The sequence below is a fragment of the Arachis ipaensis genome, chromosome B04 (genome assembly GCF_000816755.2).
Source record: "Arachis ipaensis cultivar K30076 chromosome B04, Araip1.1, whole genome shotgun sequence".
Taxonomy (NCBI): domain Eukaryota; kingdom Viridiplantae; phylum Streptophyta; class Magnoliopsida; order Fabales; family Fabaceae; genus Arachis; species Arachis ipaensis.
Genome location: NC_029788.2, coordinates 34,052,914 through 34,061,974, shown reverse-complemented (window position 1 = coordinate 34,061,974; position 9,061 = coordinate 34,052,914). Strand labels below are relative to the sequence as shown.

Below are 9,061 nucleotides of genomic sequence, written 5' to 3'. Positions count from 1 at the left end.
AAGATTTGAGAAAATATATTCAAGAAAAAGACAAACAGATAAAAAATTTTATAAACAATAATCCATGCAAAAAAGACTATTGTAAACTAAAACAAGATTGAAAAAAAAAAAACTATAAAAATCATAATTATAAATACTAGTAAAAGTAACATTTTCAATTCTAAACTTATTCGAAGTAAAATATGAAGAGTGAAGTAAAATATGAAGAGTAAAAATTGGTATCAGAGCCAAGTTAACGATTAAGGGTAACACTTTTTCTTTAAGCAACACTTTTAGTGACACGCTTTTCAGCCATAAAAAGACAAAAATCTGTACACCCACATCTGTACACTATAAGACCCCCATCTAATATCATGCATATAGCAATTTTGGCAGAAAATGAGTCATACAACATAAACTTTATAATATTCTCCTATACATGTCCTACTACTCTCAGGTCCTCCTTAAGAACAGGATTTCCAAACAACATGCATTAAGAATCACATATTCACATTCAAATTCAATAATCCTCCTCCACCAAGTATCAAAACTATAGTCAAGAATCAAGAAATCATATAGTAATAGATTCGTTTTATAATGGAACAAAAGAAATCTTCTATTGTTCTTGTGTTGAAAGAGTTCAAGCCACACTTTCTCATGGTGTTAGCCCAAGTTGGCTATGCATCCTTGTATTTCATCACTGAAGCTTGGATGAGTCCTTTCTTGTATGTAACCTACCACCATATCGTCGCGGCCAGTGGCGGAACTTGAAACAAAATTTTGGGGGGGCAAATAGATAATAATTGTCAAAATATTTTTTTATATGGACCTCATTTAAGATAAGCTCGTCTAATCTCATCTCTCTGGTTTGGATGATACTGCCAAATTTAAAGCCCTTTTTCAAGATCTCGTTCCAAAAAGTTAAAGTTAAAGTCATCCGATATAACTTTTTGAACTTTTGAAGGTTATATCTCACTTTCTCCGTGATTCATTAAAGTAGAAGAACTATCTACATGTGTTGATATTGTAAAAGTTATATGTTCTTCTTCTTAAATATTAGCCTTCCTCTTAAAAAATGTATCAATTCTTTGATTTTTCATTATTATTTTATATAAAAATTTGAATATATATCCTGTAAAATATATTAAGAAGAAGTTAGAAGGACAAATATTAAAATTTATAATATTTATTGAATTTTTTAATCAATTTATACAAATACAATAATATTAATACTTATTGAATATTCTATTATTTTTTATCATATAAAAAATTAAATTAAATAAATAGTAAAATATAAAATAATATTAAATTAAATAAATAAAAGATATCTAATTTTTTATATTTGAACCTAAAGATAGAGAGAGTGTTGTTTATTGAACTTATTAGATACTTTAAGTCATAGTAAAGTATTTAAGTCAATTGAACTATTTTTTATCTTTTGAAAAAATACTACTAAGTTTTTTATAAAAAATTTGGGGGAGCCATGGCCACCCCTTGTCTGAACTAAGCTCCACCACTGGTCGCGGCTGTTGTCATGTTCCCATTTGCATTCTTTCTAGAGAGGTACTATATATACATGTATTGATGCTATGCTTGTTCAAATCATTGATATATTTTACATTATTGAATTCAATCTGTTTCAAGGTTCAATAAAGCCTGTAATATGATTAATTATAGGAGAGAATTTATCATAAATTAAATCTGACAATAACATATATAAACTTTGTGTTATTTAAACAGAAATGAGAGACCAAAGCTCACATTTGCTCTGTTCATGGAAATTTTTGTGCTTTCCTTGGTTGGGTAAGTAGAAACAACAAAATGCATGCTTATACATTGAAACTTATTATTATGTCTAAATATAACATTTTGAATTTACAAAATTTCAGGATTAGTGTACCAATCAATATGTACTTGGCAAGCACTTCTCCAACTTTTGTTGCTTCCATTGTCAACGTCATAGCTTCCCTTACCTTCATCATTGCAGTAGTACTAAGGTTGGCCAATTAGTTTTGAGCTTCGTCCTTGTATCTCCTATTTTACAGTAAGACCTAAATATTTGGATTGCGTTTTAATTTCGTTTTTAATATTTGAAAAATTTTATTTTATTTTTTATTTCAAATGTCTTGCTCTATTATATTTTAGTTCTTTGGCTAAAATCAAAATTTTTTTAAGTAATGACAAAAATGGTAATTATGGTAATCATATTATTGTGATTTAAAAATAAGGTGGAAACTCACTTGTAGTTGATCTCGCATGAAGTTGTTTTTGGATGGATGATATGTGTTATCATTTGGTTTAAAAAAATCGGTTTATTTTATACAAATGATTTAATTAAAAAATAATTAATATAACTATGATGTTAGATTTTTTACCGTATTTTATTTTAAAAATAAATTGACTAATTTAAATTGAGAAATTGGTTGCCGCCAAAACCCTTGCCGTCGTCGTTGCCATGGGACGAAGGAGAGAGGAAAAAATGCGATGTACATAGCAGCTCACTGCCGTGCTTCATCTCAGCCGCTGCCATGGACGCCGGTGAGTTGCACGATGTCATCGGAGTTTGATGAGGAAGATTCGTAGATTGGGTTTTCCAAAATCAAGGTTTGGAATTTGGTGAAGGTTGGTTCAGTGGTTGGATTCCTGGAGTTGCTGTTCTGCCACCGCCGTTGCTGTAGCCGTGCTTCTATTGCCGGAAAACGGCGCCGTTGTCGCCAGAGAACCACCGTTGAAGCCGCTATTGTTCTGCTGCCGCTGAAACCCTTGTCTTCTTGGTTGGTCGTTTAGATGGTATGCAGCAATTGGTTAAGGTCTTTGGGTTGTTCAAGCTGGAACCTTTGCCAAATTAGTGAGAATAAACAACACTAGGAGGAGTTTGCAAGCTGTCCCTAGTATTTCTTATTCGCCTACTCACCAATTCAAGACATTCACAGTGATGATGGTGGATACGGGTTCCGTGTCAAGAAGTGCTGATTCACAGTGATGATGCCAGAGAAAGATGATGATGGCCGGTTTGCAAGAGGAGGATGGAAGGCTTAGCTTTGGGTATTCAAGCTTCAAAGAGGAAGAAAGTATCGATGAGGATTTTCACGATATTAAAACATTGAAAATTGGTGGTCATTCAGTATGCTTACTTGGAGTATTTGATGGTCATGGTGGTTTTCGTGGTGCAGAGTATTTGAAAGAGCATCTCTTTGATAATCTCATGAAGCATCCAAAATTTTTACTGATGCCAAATTGGCTATAAGTGAAACGTACCAAGGTACTAATTCTCAATTTTTGTATTCTGAAAAAGACATTTTCTGGGATGATGGCTCTACTGCTTGAACCGCTGTTTTGATTGATAACCATCTCTATGTTGCTAATGTTAGAGATTATAGGACTATAATATCGAAGGCTGCTCTCTGTGAGGATCATGGGCCAAATAGAAGGGATGAACGAAAGAGGAATTAATGCGTTTAAACTAAATTGAGGTAGGGGCGTTTTCATTAAACTCATTTTTATTCTTAAGAGTTGTTATAAATTGATATTTAAGCAAATAAATATTTTTAGTGATTATGGAGTCTTATGAATTGAATTGAATTGCCTTGAATGAATGTGATTGCTTACTTGATTGTGGCTATTTCTGAATATTGAGTTGGTATTGAGATAGTGAGTGGAAGATTAATTTGAAAATCTGATTTGAATGTTTATCAAGTATAATTTGAGAATTGGAAAATGATTTGATGTTAGAGTTAATTTGGGTTTGGAAAACGGCTTGAGATTTGTGAATGACTCGGATTTGAAACCATTGAAAAGGGTCTGAGTAAATGTTGGTTGGCTTTGTTGGAAATGAATTGAAATCTGGAAAGGATTATAACATTAGAAATAAGTTTGATTTGTTGAAAAATGAGTTTAAATTGAAAATGGTCTGAGATATTGAAATTGGTCTGATTTTGAAATTGAATTGAAAGGAGTTTGAGAAATGGTTTTGTTGGGACCCAAAAAGGGTGGCTGAATCCGAATTTTAGAGGAGATGCTGCCGAAATTTTATAAAATTAGAAGTTTCATTTGAAGTAGTTATTTTAAAAAGGTTTAATTTTAAGCATTATCATGTGGTTTAAGATTACTTTATTTATCAAAGAAAGAATTTTGTTTGGGATTGAGATTGTTGATTAATGGAAAGAAGGGTGATGATGATTGATTTGAAATATGATTTTTGAATGAATTTGGAAATGGGATATGGATTGACGAATGATGATGATATTGAGAATGGCTTAGATATTGATGAATGATGAATGAATTATTTTTATGGCTTATGAATTTGAAATATCTGAGATACGAGGTTCCCTGGATTAAGTGCCGTGGCTTGCCACCACGTGTACCAGGTTGAAAACTCGATACTCTGTTGACCCTACGACGTAAGTGTGACTGGGCACTATATAAATTCCTGGGAATGTTACCCCCATTGATTTTTCAAAGAAATCAGCGATACAGTGTCGAGTCATAGGCTTCTATTTTAATATTTAGTATGTAAAGTAGTCGTAATACTTCTTGCTATCAGAGTAGCGCTGCCGGAAGTGTGACTTCTGATAGTGAGGGTGTTACATTATGGTATCAGAGCAGTTCGTTCCTGTTAGAGCCTTGGGAATGAACTGACTATGCTTCATTGCATACTCTGAGTGTCTGTCATGTTATAGGTCTTGTCCGAATGACGAGAATTAGAGCTTTATGCACATGACTGTCTTTTGATTAATGCTGTTAGCTTACCATTGCATATCTGTTGATGTTAAGTCTGGCCAGCTTAATGTTGATGGTTTATGTGTACGGTAAAGTTAATGAGTTATCATGGACAAAGTAGAATTAATAAGCGATGCGGTTCACGGGTTCTGGGAGCGTTAGAAATTAATTTTTGAAGTTAGTTCTGTTTTGACGTATAATCTTGTTCGTGTCGTGTAGCTTTGCACACCGTTTTCTCTTTTATTGGTTATGTTGGAATTCCTTGTTTTAGATTTTTCCTTTTAGGATATGATTTGACTCTGTTCCTAACGATACTTATTCGTTCCTATATATATTTCTGCTTGATTATAATCCTGATTATTCACTTGAAATCATTTAGAACCTTTATCCTTGATGTTGCTCATATTTCTCTCTACGAATCATGAGTTTTTCTTTTGAGTTGGTTTTGAACTTGTTTCGCATGACAATGGTCCTTAATTCTTTGAAAAACGTTAGATGTTATTCCTTGATTAGTTTACACCGAAGATAGGTACTTTAATCATGCCACATGATGCGTGTGTTGCTTATTCTTCGATTTATCATCTTTTTCACTCCTTGTTTCAATTCTTTTTGGAACCAGATTTGATTATCCATCATTGTCATTATTTATGTATTTCTTCATAAATTATGTGCCCTTTTATTCGATCTTAAATCTGTTCTAGCGTAACACATAATTCTTAATACTTGAATGATTCGAAACCGTGAGAGTTACGATTCGGAGCAAGCTAATTGTGTGATTTGGTTCTTCTACTTCGCCTTCTACAACTTATACGTATGTTGCCCAGGTTACAATTTTCGATCCTGTTTTCCTCTAAATGAATAAAGTACTCTCCTTGGTAAAAATTTCGAGTTTGTCTTGGTACGAGATAACAATTCTAGTAATATTCTTTCGAAGTTTTGTTTTAGAATCTTTGTTGAGAAGAGTTTTGATCTTTTATTTAACTTAGTGTTCCTCTGTTCTGGCTTAAACTTATTTCAATTTAAATCATCACTACTTTTCTTATTTCTTATGGAGTTCCTGGATTCAAATTTCCTATTTAGATGCAAAATTATTCTTTCCAGAACATTTTCTCGTTCCTGTAAATCGTTACTTAGTTGCAATCTTACGCATCCTCCTGAATTTATACGAATTTTATCCTCGTCACTTATTCACATTTTCCTTAGATTTGTAACTCCTTGAATATACTGACGCATATCTCAATGTCACACGTGGTCCCAAGAAAACAAAAATCGAAGCGTTAGTGTTTCAGGGAATGACTAGTAAATGACATGAACTTTGGCAAGTTTCAAAATGCCATAGGTTATGACGTTTAAATTTCGGGAAAAGAGTATTGTTGAAAAGATATTCAAGTTTTCGGTAGCTCAATTCGTATAAGATGACAACTCGCAACAAGTTAGCTAAGTGACCAGAGCAACGTGAGATAGATAAGCGTAAGGTGAAACTTATAACACGGTAGTTCTTTAGGACACGGTTCGTGAATGTGAAAGGTGAAGCTTGTAAGTATGTGATATCAAAGGGAGTTGTGATAGTGAGCTATGTTAAAACCCTTAAGGTTGACACCATGTAACCCCTTTTCTTTTGAGCCTATCTTGTAACTTCTGCTTTACACCATGCTTTTCCTTTATTTCTAAGTCTTATGGTTTATTAGCTAATCTGAATATTGAGTTGGTATTGAGATAGTGAGTGGAAGATTAATTTGAAAATCTGATTTGAATGTTTATCAAGTATAATTTGAGAATTGGAAAATGATTTGATGTTAGAGTTAATTTGGGTTTGGAAAACGGCTTGAGATTTGTGAATGACTCGGATTTGAAACCATTGAAAAGGGTCTGAGTAAATGTTGGTTGGCTTTGTTGGAAATGAATTGAAATCTGGAAAGGATTATAACATTAGAAATAAGTTTGATTTGTTGAAAAATGAGTTTAAATTAAAAATGGTCTGAGATATTGAAATTGGTCTGATTTTGAAATTGAATTAAAAGGAGTTTGAGAAATGGTTTTGTTGGGACCCGAAAAGGGTGGCTGAATCCGAATTTTAGAGGAGATGCTGCCGAAATTTTATAAAATTAGAAGTTTCATTTGAAGTAGTTATTTTAAAAAGGTTTAATTTTAAGCATTATCATGTGGTTTAAGATTACTTTATTTATCAAAGAAAGAATTTTGTTTGGGATTGAGATTGTTGATTAACGAAAAGAAGGGTGATGATGATTGATTTGAAATATAAACAATTAACTTCGATTTCTCAATTTAAATTAATCAATTTATTTTTATGAAAAATCTGACATCATAACTATATCAATTGGTTTTTTAATTAAATCATTTATATAAAATAAATCGATTTTTTTAACCAAATGATAACGCGTGTCATTTATCCAAAAACAATTTCATATGAAGTCGACTGCAGATGAGTTTCTGTCTAAATACAAAAGTAACAGAATAATAAACAAATATAAAATATTTTTAGATGCAAAAATTTAATTGAGTAAAAAACAAAAACAAAAACAAGATAAAATGAAATATTTAGAATAAAATATGACGTTTTATACGTTGACTAATTTAGCACTTGGTCACTAAAACAGTATTTTATTTTTTTTATTTATTATATTACAATGACTTGAAGTGAGTTAAATTATCAGGTATGAGGTTCTTGACGTTCGAGATCCCCAGGAATAGCGAAAGTTATAGGGACAATGTTGATGGCTCAAGGGCTCTCTTCTTGCAGTTATAGGCTGTGTTTCATGGCTCAAGGGTTCTCTTCTTGCAGTTATAGGCTGTGTTTTATGGTCTGTCTGGTATATCATGCAGGTTTTCACCTTAATCCATAATACTAGATGTATTAGTCTTAATTATCATACAGATGCTTGGCACTAGATTCGATGGTTCCAGAACGTTTGGACCATTAAATGGTCTCATAACAAAATATGTTTTTTAAGTTTTTTTAATAACGGTTAAATAGTCTTTATTTAATTATCATAAAATTTGTGTGTAATCCAATGTTAGTACTGGGTACGTCCATTACCCACCTATATATATTGGTTCACCTTTAAAGATCACAAAAAATAGGACACATATCTCAAATAAACTACTCTTATGATTATATATCTATATTTACATATGTATATACATGTTGTTATTATAATTTTGACTAATGTTCATGCAAAAAAAATTTTATGATTGGTTTTCATAAATGAGGTCAACCTCTTTCCGTTTCAAAGAATAGAAAAAAACAAACAAACATAATAGATCTACTGACAAAATATAAAAATTTAGGTTCAAAAATAAAAAATATAATAGTGTTGAAATTTGTAAAGATTAGGTTCAAAAATAAAAAATATACAAAGATTGTGTTAGAATTTGTGAAGGTTAGGATGAGAAGTTAGAAATATATGAGAATTTCAATAGCAATATAATAGTGGGAAATATGTGCGAGAAAATGAAAAAAATTTGGTAAACATAAGCCAGCTTTGAAAAGCTCCTTCCTAGGTGCTTTCAAAAGCACTCCTAACTTTTAAAAGCTGCAAACACAAGCACTTGAGCTTTTTAATTTACCAAACACAAAAAAACGTACTTGTGTACAAGCACCTCTTGAAAAAGCTTTACCAAACCCAACCTAAGACTAATACGTTTAATATTATGGATTGAGGTGAAAACCTGCATGATATACCATGAAACACAGCCTATAACTGCAAGAAGAGGGAATATGAATTAGGGGACGCCACAAATTTCTCATGGTAGGTCCTTTGTATAGTGTCATTGTCATTGCACCGCCTAAGGACAACATTGTTCCTATAACTTTGGCTATTCCCCGGGGATTTGGAAATTAAGGTAGCGTCTGTTTTGAGGTACTGAGACAGAGATAGAGAGACTGAGATTCAGTATCGTGTTTGTTAGTTCAGAGACTGATACTAAAATTTCTGTCTCTATCTCTAAAATTTCAGTATTTCAGTATTTCCAAAAAGTAGGGACATAGGAGACTAAAATTTTTAGAGATGAAGACTGAAACTTTAATAACATTTTATACCTAAAATACTTTCATTTCAATTAATTAATTCTAATTTTACTCTTTGTGCAAATTAAATTAGATTTCATTCTTGTTTCAATTCCTGTCTCCCATTTTACACCAAACAGAATACTGAAATTTATTTCAATCACTGTCTCTTAGTCTCTGTCTCTCAGTCTCAAGTCATTGTAATGTAACAAATAAAAAAATAAAATACTGTTTTAGTGACCAAATGCTAAATTAGTCAACGTATGACCAAATAAAACGTTATATTTTTATTCTAAATATTTTATTTTATCTTATTTTTGTTTTTTATTTGGTTAA

General features: G+C 31.8%; 2 long non-coding RNA genes across 2 annotated transcripts; both read left to right on the top strand.

The window, feature by feature from the left end:
* LOC107636368 lies at window positions 1,499-2,161 on the top strand. The gene is made up of 3 exons (XR_002360999.1): window positions 1,499-1,542; window positions 1,720-1,782; window positions 1,869-2,161. It is a non-coding gene; the product is annotated as an uncharacterized LOC107636368 (long non-coding RNA).
* On the top strand, window positions 3,040-3,853 carry LOC110271022. Its single transcript, XR_002360998.1, has 2 exons — window positions 3,040-3,241; window positions 3,351-3,853. It is a non-coding gene; the product is annotated as an uncharacterized LOC110271022 (long non-coding RNA).